General features: G+C 38.8%; 1 protein-coding gene and 1 pseudogene across 6 annotated transcripts in view; both read right to left on the bottom strand.

Moving 5' to 3' along the window:
- LOC132514313 (uncharacterized) overlaps nt 1–13,798 on the bottom strand; it is a 40,924-nt gene that overhangs the window by 15,130 nt on the left and 11,996 nt on the right. For 2 of the 6 annotated variants that reach the window (XR_009538739.1, XR_009538740.1), the window contains exon 2: nt 5,329–5,465. The exons of the other annotated variants lie outside the window; for them this stretch is intronic. The gene's annotated coding sequence lies outside the window, so the exon portion shown is untranslated. The remainder of the gene's footprint in view (nt 1–5,328; nt 5,466–13,798) is intronic. 6 annotated transcript variants of the gene reach the window in all.
- On the bottom strand, nt 2,211–2,933 carry LOC132514314 (NOP protein chaperone 1-like; annotated as a pseudogene).

Genomic DNA, 13,798 nt, shown 5'->3' with positions numbered 1-13,798 from the left:
GCCTCTGTTTACTCCCTGAAAAGTAGGGGCCACAGCCTCAGCTGCAGAAGCAGAAGAGCCACTCCTCTTCTCTTTGCTTAGTGTTCTCATGCAATATCTCTTCCAATATTTTCACTTTCAGCATATGAATGTCCTTACTTCTGAGTGAGTCTCTTGTAGACAACATATAGTTGGACCCTTTATGTCTATCTTGTCCATCTTTGTTTTTTTAATGTTATTAAATATTCACCTATATTTTAGTATGAAACATAATTTTATTTCTTTATATTTAAATCTTTAAGACCTACATAATTTATCTTAGCATCCAAATTGGTTTAAAAGCAGCCAGCCCTGACTCTGTATATTAAATAATTCAACCATTTTACACTTACTTAAAACGACATCCCTATCACATATTAAATTTTTGTTTTTCCTTTTCCTCCTATGTCATAAGAATGTCCAGAGGAACTGAATTTAGTTGACTTCTTTAACTGTATAGGATACCTAGTCATATTATATGAGAAGGCCATAGCAGGAGAGAAATATAATTCTAATTCTACACACTAGTATGTATTCTAGACTGACTAGTCTCTCTCACTGACCATCAGACTATTTCTACTTGGCTTTGTATTTCCAGTGAAGTTACACTTTCATATCCGCATGGATACCATGGCTTAAAATGCCCCATACATCCTCAATATACCTGTAAATTCATTTATCGACATCATTCGGTGCCTACTGTGTACCATGCACCAAGCTAAGGAGTGAACCAGAAAAATACAACTCTTCCCACAATGTGGCATGAATATTATCTGGTAGAAGACAATCCTTAAATATTCACACCAATAATCCATCACAGCTGTGTTTGGTGCTACAAAGTATACCCTTTGCAGCTGAGAAGTCTCGTTTCCAGATCTGTTCACTTCTGCATACTTTGAGTGCACAGCCGATTTCCAATTCCCAATGAAAAATACCAGAAGGAACTTGGAGAATTATCTTCAGAGTATTTACAAGATGTTATAAGCTAATGAGAGGAGTAGGAAAAAATAATTAAAACAAACCCCTAAAGTATTAGGCAACAAAATCCCATCAGCTCAATGCACTTGGAGACAGTCCTTTAAATTCTCAGGTCTATATCCTGAGCAAAGCCAGGCCCATGGCAGATGAGGTCCCAAACAAGTTAAATAAGATCAAGAATGTGGCAGAAAGGCAACTCCAATGCAGGATCATTTTGCCTTTTGAAAGGGAAAACCTGTTACTACCATTTTATGTACTGTGACCTGTTTTCCTGGGGTGTCCCTATTCTCTACAATTAATAGGTTTCAAAACTGTGGGCAACTGGAAGGAATAATTTTAATAGCTGAAACAAACAAAAAATTCCTTTATGAGAAAAAGAAAAATGAAAACCAAAAAAACACAAAATTTTCCAACCAGCAAATTTTACATGCATTGAGAGGCTACAGAGTCACTGACAGTGATTAAACCACAGAGCACCAGTTTTCCAGCTCAAACTGGAAAGGATTTGTTTTTAAATTAAAGTAGATATGTCTGAGGACATCTAAATATAAGTAATTCTTTGTAAAAAATTTCTCCCTCGGGGTCGGATAGGGAGGGTGGAAGGGAGACGCAAGAGGGAGGGGACATGGGCACACATGTATACATATAGCTGATTCACTCTGTTACAGACCAGAAACCAACACATTGTGAAGAAAGTATACTCCAAAAAAGGTGTTTTAAAAAAAAAGTTCTCCCTCAATGAACCCATTTTGATGGTAACAAATAAATATGACTTTATAATAACCTAAAAAAAAAGCCAACCTAAGTTTTTGTTTGTTTTGTTTTGTCAGTATGCGGGTCTCTCACTGCTGTGGCCTCTCCCGTTGCGGAGCACAGGCTCCGGATGCGCAGGCTCAGCGGCCATGGCTCACGGGCCCAGCCGCTCCGTGCATATGGGATCCTCCTGGACCGGGGAATGAACCCCTGTTCCCTGCATTGGCAGGCGGACTCTCAACCACTGCACCACCAGGGAAGCCCCAAGAGGCCAATTTAAAACAAAAACAAACGGGTAACTTGTATTTTTACTTTAAAATAAGTTTGAGATTTCTGAAGTCTATGCTGATGAAAGAGGATGCCAACAAATTCACTCATCTCCGTACATAAAGTTAAGCTTTCTAAACTAAATCTCTTTAGCATGAGATCAAAAACAGTCTGCTCTTAGAAGATTCCCCAAATGCTATCTCTTCCAACTCTTTAAAAGCTAGCTTCTGTTTCTCCAAGAAGCAAAAGACATTCATTTTTGCAAACAAACACTATAGGTATCTGAAATGCAAAATAACCAGCAAGCCACATTCTTTTTCACAGAATTAATGGGAACTATCACCTGTTTCTCAGATTGTTTATGTCCCTGTTTTCTTTTTTTTCACTGGCAGGACGGTCCAGAACCTCTATTTTGCCTTTTCCATCTTCTGAATGAGGAAGCTTAATTGTATCGATGGTGACTTCACCTTCAAAAGAGGTGCTATCATCTTCATCCTCAAATTCTGAACTGTCCTCTGAACTGTCTTGTGAATTCTCTTGTGAACTGTCATCTTCTTTTGAATCAGACTGATTCATCTCAAACAAGGTCATATCCATTTGCATAACTTTTCCGAGAGTGTCAATATTTTCAATATTGAAATGACCAGGTGGTGCAGCTGCCATTTCTTTCCTTAGCTTTTCGTCTGCCTGAGCCATCTGTGGGAGAAAGCTCTGTACTTGGTCCAATAGGGGACTCCTCTCTATCCTGTTTGAAGAGTGGAATTCTTTCTGGAATTACGCTTGGAGTTGATGAGCAACCTGTCCCATATACCTCCGCGGCCGCCCCTGCCCTCCATCAGCAGCTCTCTGGACACCAAGACCCTGGAGCTCTCCCGGGAAAACGACGAACAGCTCGCATTGGGCTGGGATTTGCCATGGGCCTCCCTGCTGCTCGCCCGTTTTCAGAGCAGCCCCTCCAGGCCCAGATGCCGGAAAAAGGCTGGGGACATCTTTGTTTTTTAACTGATGAGTTTAAACCATATATATATATATATATATATTATATATATATATATATATATATAAATTACTGATATGGAATGATATTTAATTGCCAATTTGTTTTCTGTAATGTCATATAGCTTTTCTGTCCCACATTTTCTCACATACTGACGCCCTTTGTTCTTACTTTTTGTACTCATTTTCAAAATTAATTTCTTTGGCTGTGCCAGGTCTTAGTTGTGGCATGGGGGGCCTTTGACCTTCTTTGCAGCATGCGAACTCTTAGTTGTGGCATGTGGGATCTAGTTCCCTGACCAGGGATTGAGCCCAGGCCCTCTGCATTGAGAGCGTGGAGTCTTCGCCACTGGACCACCAGGGAAGTCCCCTGACTTGACTTACTTTTAATTTCCTTCTGTGTATATTCTATAGATAATGAATTTGTGGATACCATGGAGGTTACATATAAAATCCTATCAAACTAGCTTAAACTGATATCAACATAATTTTAATCACACGCAAAATCTCTATTACATCTCCAATTACATCACACATTAATTACATGTTATTAATGTCACAAATCACATATTTACACATTAATTACGTTATTAATGTCACAAGTCACATATGTATACATTGTTTTCTGTTAATGTAGATGTAAGAATTCGTTATTTGGGGATGCTATAACAAAATGCCACAGCTTGGGTAGCTTATAAACAGAAGTTTATTTCTCATGGTTCTGGAGGCTGAAGTGTGAGATCAAGGTGGTTAGGTAAAGGTCTTTTTCTGAGTCATAGACTTTTCATTATATCATCACCTGGAGGAAGGGGCTAGAGAGTTCTCTGAGGTCTCTTTTAAAAGCACACAAGAGACTTCCCTGGTAGGCCAGTGGTTAAGAATCCGTCTTCCAATGCAGGGGACATGAGTTCGATCTTTGGTCAGAGAACTAAGATCACACATGCCAAAGGGCAACTAAGCCCATGCACCACAACTATTGAGCCTGTATGCTGGCTCTACAGCCTGTCTGCCACAACTAGAGAGCCTGTGTGCTGCACTTACCAAGCCCCCATATCACAGCTAGATATGAAGCCTGTGCATCACAACAAAGATCCCACGTGCTGCAACTAAGAGTGAATGTAGCCAGATAAGTAAATACATACATATTTTAAAATAAATAGAAGCACACACATTATATTCATGGTGGCTCTGTCCTCATAACCTAAGCACCCCCCAAAGACCCTACATCCTAATACCAACACATTTGGAGGTTGTATTTTTAACATATGAATTTTGGGGGAAAAAATCACGCAATAGCAATAAATTTATAATTATTTTAATATTTTGGTTTAAAAAATATCCTAGAATAATAAAAGGTATAGCCAAAAGTCAAAATTATAGTGTTTTCTCTATTTGTCCATTTATTTTCCTTTATCAGAGACATATATATTTTCATATGGCCTCAAGTTACTGGTGTCCTTTCATTTGAACTTGAAGTACTCCCTTTAGCATTTCTTGAAGGATAGATATTATGGTACTGAACTCCTTCAGCTTTTGTCTGAGACTGTCTCTCATGTTCCTCATTTTTGAAGAATAATATTGTAAGATATAGAATTGTTGGTAGGTAGTTCCCGCCATGCTTTAAGCATACCATTTCACTCTCTTCTGGCCTGCAAAATTTCTGATGAGAAAGCAACTGATAATCTTACTGACAATCACAATTAAGTGGGTCATAATAATTGTCACATATAACTTTGTTTATATATATTTCTTAATGCTAACCTATTTACAAAAGTACTTATTGTTTCAAAATTTTGTATTTATCATTCTAAGATTACTTAACAAATCTATATTTTTATTCTACTTATTTATAAAATAAGAGGTTATTAGCCAAAATTATGAATTCATAGCTGAAATGTGTGGTAAAACATTCTTGATAAGAGTTTTTCCATGTCTGAGAATTTTGATATGAACTCCGGCTTTTCAGGTTGATTTTAGCATTGATAGATCCAGTGTGAGAATTCAATGTTGACTAAGGAATTAAAAATCCCTCAGGGCTCTCCTTCATTCATTACAGTAAAAGTGTTTTCTATGCTGTGAAAACTCATGTGTATGTAAGTCTATTGAATGATATTCTCCAGTTAAAATGATCTCCATGTCAGTTACATACACATAGTATGTAAATCTTCTGCATGGACATCCCCCCTTTGTAGCATTTCTAGTAGCTATCATCAAAATTCAGTCTAATTTAGTCCATAAAGTGAACACTTTATGCTGGTGTGGTGTTTACACTGCACTGTAACTGAGTTCTATGAGTCTGCTGAATTCCTAACTTACCTCATTCCCAGGTTTCACATGTGGATGACCAGGGTTCACACCTGAAGAAATTTACTATTTTCTTACAGCTACATTGTTCCACCAGGAAAATAACTTGCCTGGATATCATTTCTTGCTTTTAATGGTCACAGTTTTTGCTTGAAATAAGACAAAAATAATAATTAAATTAAATAAATAAATAAGAAATGACACATGTGACATTGGGGGATTAAATTGTTGAAAAGTACATTACAGGGGAAAGAACATGAATTTGAGGAATACACCAGTGAATAGAAACATGGTTTAGAAAAATGTTAATAAGATGTTCAGTGTTTAGGTAAAAGAAAAATAAAATAAATTCAGACGCTACAGGGAATATAAGAGGAAAAATTATTAAAGAGATGGTGGCAAAGACAAAAGCATGAAATTTTAACTCCCACGTGGACAGGAATTTTGCTTCTCTGAGGTGAAAAGTACAGGGGGAAACGTGAAGAGAAATTGATGTGTGATGCATAATGACAGAATCTGGATAATTTGACTCAATGGCTTCACATACATTTCTAAAAATATCCATTAGTCGAGCCAACCTCCAGTTGACATTCCAAGTGTCCTGCTCCCTCCCCACACAGAGCACATGTGTCTGGAGCTGACTTGGACCCCAGCCTGGGGAAACCCTCCTCTTCCCTCCACACCTACTCTTCTTGCTCCAACTGGGAAATTACATCTGGTTTGCAGGGCGGATGCCCTGGTACGTGTGGGAAATGCTAGATGGATTTAAAGTTCTGTGCTGAGAACAGTGCATGCAATGCAAGTGCAGGACAACATGCCAAGGTTCAAGTGTGCGGGCATCAATGGCAGCCCAAGTTCGAGCACACTGAAGGGGGGAAACACTGAAGGTTGTCACCCGACACTTCACTCAAAGACAGTAAAATCTCTGGTTGCTGCTCTTCTTGCCCAAGAGGAAAGACAGGATGCAGGCTGCCTAGACGTCTCAGCCAGGAAGGAAGCAACGTTTTCATAATGTGGTTAACACTGTTTCCTAACACAATCCAGTAAACATAGGACCCATGAGATTATTACTTGGAGTTCATGTAGAAAGGGCGATACAAGCTGTTATGTGTTTTTTGCTGTGTTCAAACCTCATAGTAGTCCCCCGAGCAGAAGAATTACTTAGCAACATAAAGTCACTTGTCTGTTAGATAAAATAGCCCTCATCTGTGTCCAGTATTATTCTGCGTGCTGGTGGCAGACTAGTAATGTATACGTGAGATTGTGGTAATGGAGATTTTATCTCCATGCAGGGACAAATGTGCTGTGATAAGTAAAGGAACACATTCGTTCCAGGTTGCTCTAAGTGCTACAGATCATGAGTCAGGGACAAGAGTGCAGCAGCATATGTGGAAGCTGCAGAGCCTATCTCAAGAAGACATGCATAAGGAAGTAAATAAGTATTGAGAGACGCACCCAGAAGATGAAACAACGGGCGTCCTCCAGCACCACATCTGTGTACATCTTTGTCTGCAATATGTCCAGCAGTTCCTACTCTTTATGAGTGAGTTCTACAAACACGTTCTCAAAGGTCACTGATCTCTAAAGCCCTGTCAATGGCTCCTCTGGGCTGATATGGCATGTGCCGTTCATACATATTCAGAAAAATATATACTGTGAAGAAATGTTACTAAAGGAAACATATGAGGTGTTGTGTAAAATAACCTATCAATTTCCCAAGAAAGTGGTAATTCAACTTCCAGATAGGTTATTATAAAAATTTTACATGCAAATTCATAAGTAATATTCTCCTCCCAATTCCAAGTAAGTCTGTAGGTGCATCAAAAGGCAATCAATAGCCCTGATCTGCCACTTTTTCAATTGTCAGGCAGTGGGGGTAGAGATAGAGCTGAAGCTCCATGTACATTTTACGTGTTTTTTTCACGTATTGAACGTGTATCTGGAGTCCTGCTTTTCTTTCCCGGGTTAGAGCCGCAGACACCAGTCGTCAGAACTCATGAGCTTTGCTGGCTCCATGTGTCAGGAAAGCCCAGGATCAACTTTGCTCTTCTACATAGTTCTCTCCTCTGGGCTTGGAATATGAGACTTAAGTCAGCCCACGCCCTCCCATGGATTTCTGTTACCTGCTGCTATTTAGTTTTGCTCTATTTATACCTTCACTATGCAAACCTACAACTTTGGCTGCTAACCTAGGACTCTGACTCCAAAATACCCCAGGAAACTTGTCATTCAATTAGGAAAGTCTATAATCCCTCAGTCCTTAAGTTTATTAGTATTATGATTGGTACTAGTACAATTAATATCTTTATGATTGTAATCACTATTGATATTATTATTTATCACTGTTGCTGTTATTGCATTTCTTATTAAGTTTCTCTGCTCATGAATGTATCCAATTTACTGAAGAGTATTGTGGAGGGTTTTCAACAGACTTACATACACATGGTGCTTCCTGGTTCCTGCTGTACTTATGGGTACTTGTGGGTCAGAGAGCCTCCTGAGATATTCAGACTTACCCAGTGGAGGAAGAGACAGCTGTTACTGGTAAGTGAACCCCAGGGAGGACACTCGACATTATTGAGCCTCTAGAACAATGTTTAAGTCCTCTTAAGTGACCAGAAAGTGGTGCCAGTGCAAGAGCCCTGGAAGACACCCTTGTCCTGCCAGACTCAGCACAGGATTTTCCACCTCAACTCTGTGCCAGGAACTAATATCATGTCTCCTGGGAAGGCTGGAGAAGGTGTCGCTCCTGGAGTCCAGTCCTCCGAATGAGAAAAGTCAGCCCAGGAGCTGACATTGTGACAAGTGAGAAGTAAGGAGAGTATCCTTGGCATGCCTGAACGTGGGGACATGTTTTAAATTCACTCAGGGGTCCAGGAAAAGCTGGTGCAGCACTGGCAGACATAGAGATGGTGACGTGCCTGTTCAAGTAACCATTTCTTTTTCTAAGTCCCCCAGGAAGGCCCTGCACTCTTTGTGCCAACATATCATCCTCCCTGCTGACTCAGGATCACCTGCTTGTTTTCTCCTCTCAGAACACATTTCTTTGTACAAACCTAGCATTCTGACTCTAAAATATCCCAGAGGACATCTGATATAGGTATCCTGAAATTTACTTAGAGGAGTCTGTACGCAAATCTGCCATCTTTCTATGTTTATTTTTCTCTTTAACAGTAGTAATGGTAATATCATCATAATTCTCACTATTATTCTTTTTAGTCCATTTTATTACCTTTATTAATATGCATTGTCTTTGTGGTTGTTTTTACGTAACATTGAGTAGACCTGCTCTATGCTAAAGATTGTCTGATTTACTGCAGATCATTATGGAGGGTTTCCCAACATACAAAATACATACACCTAGTTACTCCTGAGCTCCCACAGCACTTAGCTGGGTGCCCTCGACTCAAGGTCTCTATGAAGCTGAGGCTGAGGTCTCAGCTGTCGCGCCACAGGGGAGGATTTTCTCCCAGACTCACTCAGATGGGTACTGGCAGAATGCAGTCTGAGCCGAGAGCCTAGTGCCTCTGTCTGGAGGCCTGGGACCTCCCTGTGTTCTCTCCTATGTGGGCCTCTCCATATGGCAGATAGTAACAGCCATGCAGGCTTCCCCAGGTCCAGGGATAAAAGAGAGAGACAGACAGAAACAGAGAGAGAACACAGGATGCAGCAAGTGAGATGTAAGTGACAGAGGTTCTGTCAATGAATCTTAACACTGACCTCCCCTGATTTGTTATATTCTGTTGGTCAGCAGCAAGTCACTAGCTACTTAGTACTTACACAAAGAGTGGCGTTTCCTCTCTGCATGTGGATCACAGTCTGTGGCTGGGAACACCCAGGAAGGCATGTTCAGTGGTCTCCCCCAGAACTGGGAAAAGTGGCTGCATTCTGGAAATAACTGAAAGTGACAAAAGTCCAGCCTCAATCATCAGAAGAGAAGTGAAAAGAAGACAACGGGTTATGTGTCATTTTTCAACCACTAAAGCAGCAAAACAAAAGCTCCCCAAACTCCTGAAACTGGAACCCTTGGTGTGAATGAGGCACAGGACCACTCATTCCTCAGTGGTAGGAGGGGCACCGACTATTCCTGGAGGGTGATAGCTGCCGCATCCCCAGATGCCACCCACTTGATTAAGGAGGTTACTTCTAGAAAGCAAAGGCACAGTGGTCAGAGGTGTGTATGAAGAGTCCATGTGGGTGGTGTAGTCTGTCTTATTTCTAAGAGCCCTGCATGGACACCTGCTTCCAGAGGGGAGCTGGTTCCACTGACAGTGAGAACAGGCTGCAGTTGTTTAAAGTGACAGTGTCCGTACTACCCAAAGCAGTCTACAGGTTTAATGTGATCACTATCAAATTACACACGACATTTTTTCACAGAAGTAGAAGAGATAACCCTAAAATGTATATGGAACCATAAAAGACCCAGAATTGCCAAAGCAATCCTGAGGAAAAAGCACAAAGCAGGAGGCATAACCCTCCCAGACTTCAGACGATGCTACAATGCTAATCAAAACAGCCTGGTATTGGAACAAAAACAGACATATGGGTCAATGGAACAGAATAGAGAGCCCAGAAATAAATCCACAGACCCATGGTCAATTCATCTCTGATGAAGAATAGAGAATGGGGGAAAAGATGGTCTCTTCAGCAAGAGGTGGTGGAAAAGTTGGTTCATGCAAATCAATAAAGTTAGAACACTCTCCCACCATACACAAAAATAAACTCAAAATGGCTTAAATATAACACATAACACCATAAAACTCCTAAAAGGGAACATAGGCAAAACATTCTCTGATATAAACTGTACCAGTGTTTTCTTAGGTCAGTCTCCCAAGGCAATAGAAATAAAAGCAAAAATAAATAAACGGGACCCACTCAAACTTATAAGTTTTCTCACAGCAAAAGAAACCATAAACAAAATGAAAAGACAACATACCGACTAGGAGAAAATATTTCCAAATGATGCAACCAACAAGGGCTTAATTTCCAAAATATACAAACAGCTCATACAACTCAATAACAAAAAACCGAACAAACCAATCAAAAAATGGGCAGAAGACTGAAACAGACATTTCTCCCAAGAAGACATACAGATGGCCAATAGGCACACGAAAGGTTGCCCATCATCATTAATTATTAGAGAAATGCAAATTAAAACTACAATGAGGTACCACCTCACACCAGTCAGAATGGCCATCATCAAAAGTCGGCAAATAACAAATGCAGGAGGGGGTGTGGAGAAAAGGGAACCCTCCTACACTGTTGGTGGGAATATAAATTGACACAGCCACTATGGAGAACAGTATGGAGGTTGCTAAAAATAGAGTTGTCATATGATCCTGCAATCCCACTCCTGGGCTTATATCCAGAGAGAACCATAATTCGAAAAGATACATGCACCCCAATGTTCGTAGTAGCACTATTTATAATAGCTAAGACATAGAAGCAACATAAATGTCCATCAACAGATGAATGGATACAGAAGATGTGGTACATATATACAATGGAATATTACTCAGCCATAAAACAGAATGAAATAATGCCATTTGCAGCAACATGGATGCAACTAGAGATTAGCATAGTAAGTGAAGTAAGCCATAAAGAGAAAGACAAATGCTATATGGTATTACTTATATGTGAAATCTAAAATATGACACAAATGAACCTATCTACGAAACAAAACAGACTCACAGAGATGGAGAACAGACTTGTGGTTACCAAGCGGGAGGGGGTTGGGGAAGGATGGACTGAGAGTTTGGGGATAGTAGCTGCAAACTATTGCATATAGAATGGATAAAAAACAATGTCCTACTGTATAGCACAGGGAACAGGATATTCAATATCCTGAGATCAACCATAATGGACAAGAATATAAAACAGATGTATATATGTGTATAACTGAGACACTTTGCTATACAGCAAAAATTAATACAACATTGTAACTCAACTATATTTCAATTAAAAAAAATCAGTTGATGTGAACAACACTAAAGGCCAAATGATCCTAAGAGTCATATAGAGAGCATTCTATCCAACATATGCTGAATACACAGTCTTCTCAAGTGCAGAAAAAATATTTTCTAGAAAAGACCACATGATAGACCACATATCAAATCTTAGAAAACTCAGGAAGACTTAAATTATACCAAGTATATTGTCTGAGCATATTATTAAACTAGAAATCAATAACAGGATGAAAACTGGAACACTAATGAATACAAAAAATTAATCAACACTCTCCTGACCAACTAATTTATCAAAGAATAAATTTAAGAAGAAACAAGACAGTATTTTGAGACAAAGTGAAATGGAAACACAGTATACTAAAGGCTATGGGATGCAGCAAAAGGAGCGTTAAGAGAAAGGTTTATTGCAACAAATGCCTACCTTACGAGTTAAGAAATATCTCGAATAAAACACCTAACTCTTCTGTTCAAGGACCTGGAAAAAGAACAAACTGAGCCCAAAATTAGCAAAGCAAGAAAATTTTAAAGATTACAGCAGAAATCAATGTCATAGAGAAGAGGAAAACAACAGAAAAGATTAGTGATACTAAGAGTTGGTTCATTAAAAGATAAAATTTCGAACCTTTTGCTAGACTAACCAAGGAAAAGGAGAGAAGACCCAAATCAACAAAATTATAAATAAAAGAGAAAACATTACAACTCTACTGCAGCAATAAGAAGGATAACATGTTACTTTGAACAACTACATGCTAACAAGCTGGGCAACCTAGATAAATGGAAAAAATTCTTAGAAACATACAACCTACCAAAAGTGAATTAGGAAGAAAGAGAAAATCTAAATGAAGCAATTAGTAGTATGGAAATTAAATCAGTAATCAAAACTCTTCAAATGAAGAAAAACTTAAGATCAAATGGCTTCATTGGTAAATTTTACCAAATATTTAATGCATTAATGCCAATCCGAAAAGTCTTCAAAAAAGAAAGAGAAAAAATGAATGAGGAGGAGTATCTCCCAAACTCATTTTAAAAGGCCAGCATTACTTTGATATAATAATCTGAAATGGACACTGCCAATTACAGGCCAATAACACTGATGAATATAGGTTTAAAAATTCTGAATAAATACTAGCAAATCAAATAAATGGGATGCATCATATTAATAGAACAAAAGGAAAATATAATATCAATAGGCACAGAAAAAGCATTTAATAACTTAGGTATAAAATGAATGTAACTCAACATAATAAAGGCTAAATATTGGGACTTCCCTGGTGGCGCAGTGGTTAAGAATCTGCCAGGAAATGCAGGGGACATGGGTTCAAGCCCTGGTCCAGGGAGATCCCACATGCCAAGGAGAACTAAGCCTGTGCACCACAACTACTAAGCCTGTGCTCTAGAGCCCATGAGCCACAAATACTGAGCCTGTGTGCCACAACTACTGAAGCCCATATGCCTAGAGTGCATGCTCTGCAACAAGAGAAGCCACTGCAATGAGAAGCCCACGCACCACAACGAAGAGTAGCCCCCACCTACTGCAATTAGAGAAAGCCCGCATGCAGCAACAAAGACCCAATGTAACCAAAAGTAAATAATATTTTTAAAAGGCCAAATATGACAAGTCACAGTTCAAAGCACACTCAAGAGTGAAAGTGTGAAACTTTTTCTCTAATATCAGAAACAAAACAAGGGAGTCCACTCTCACCACTCATTCAGCATAGAAATGGAAGTCCTAGCCAGGGCAATCAGTCAAGGAAGAGAAATAAAGGCATCAGAACTGGAAATTAAGAGGTAAAAATGTGTCTATTTTAAGATAACATGATTTTATATATAGAAACTCTGAAAAACTTCACCAAAATCCTGTTAAAACTAATCAACATAATGAGTAAAGTTGCAGAATAAAAACTTAAAATTCAAAAATCAGTCATATTTCTATATACGAACAATGATCTGAAAAAAGAAAACCATTCTATTTATAAGAGCATCCAAACTAATAAAATAATGAGTAAATTTATCTAAGGAGATGAAAGGTATCTACAATACAAGCTACAATACACTGATGAAAAAAATTAGAGAAGACAGAAATAAACGTAAAGTTATCCCTTGTTCATGATTGGAAGAATTAATATTTTAAAAATGTCCATACCACCCAAAGCCATCTATGGATATAATGCAATTCCTATCAAAACCCAATGGCATTTTTTAAAGTAGAAAAAATCAACAGAGAAATGTATGAGGAATCACAAAAGAACTTGTATATGAAATGCGACTATGAGAAAGAACAGCAAACCTGGAGGTATCACATTGCATGATATCAAACTGTATTATAAAGCTATAGTAATGTAAATAGTATGGTATTGTCATGTAGAAAGGCATACACAACAATGGAATAGAACTGAGAATCCAGATATAAACCCATGCATATAAGTTCAACTAATATTTGATAAGACAGTCAGGAACACTCGGTGGAGAGAAAATCTATTCATTAAACAGTGCTTGGAAAACTGCATAGTTATATG

Source organism: Lagenorhynchus albirostris, unplaced genomic scaffold (genome assembly GCF_949774975.1).
Source record: "Lagenorhynchus albirostris unplaced genomic scaffold, mLagAlb1.1 scaffold_241, whole genome shotgun sequence".
Taxonomy (NCBI): domain Eukaryota; kingdom Metazoa; phylum Chordata; class Mammalia; order Artiodactyla; family Delphinidae; genus Lagenorhynchus; species Lagenorhynchus albirostris.
This window is presented reverse-complemented; position numbering and strand designations above follow the sequence as displayed.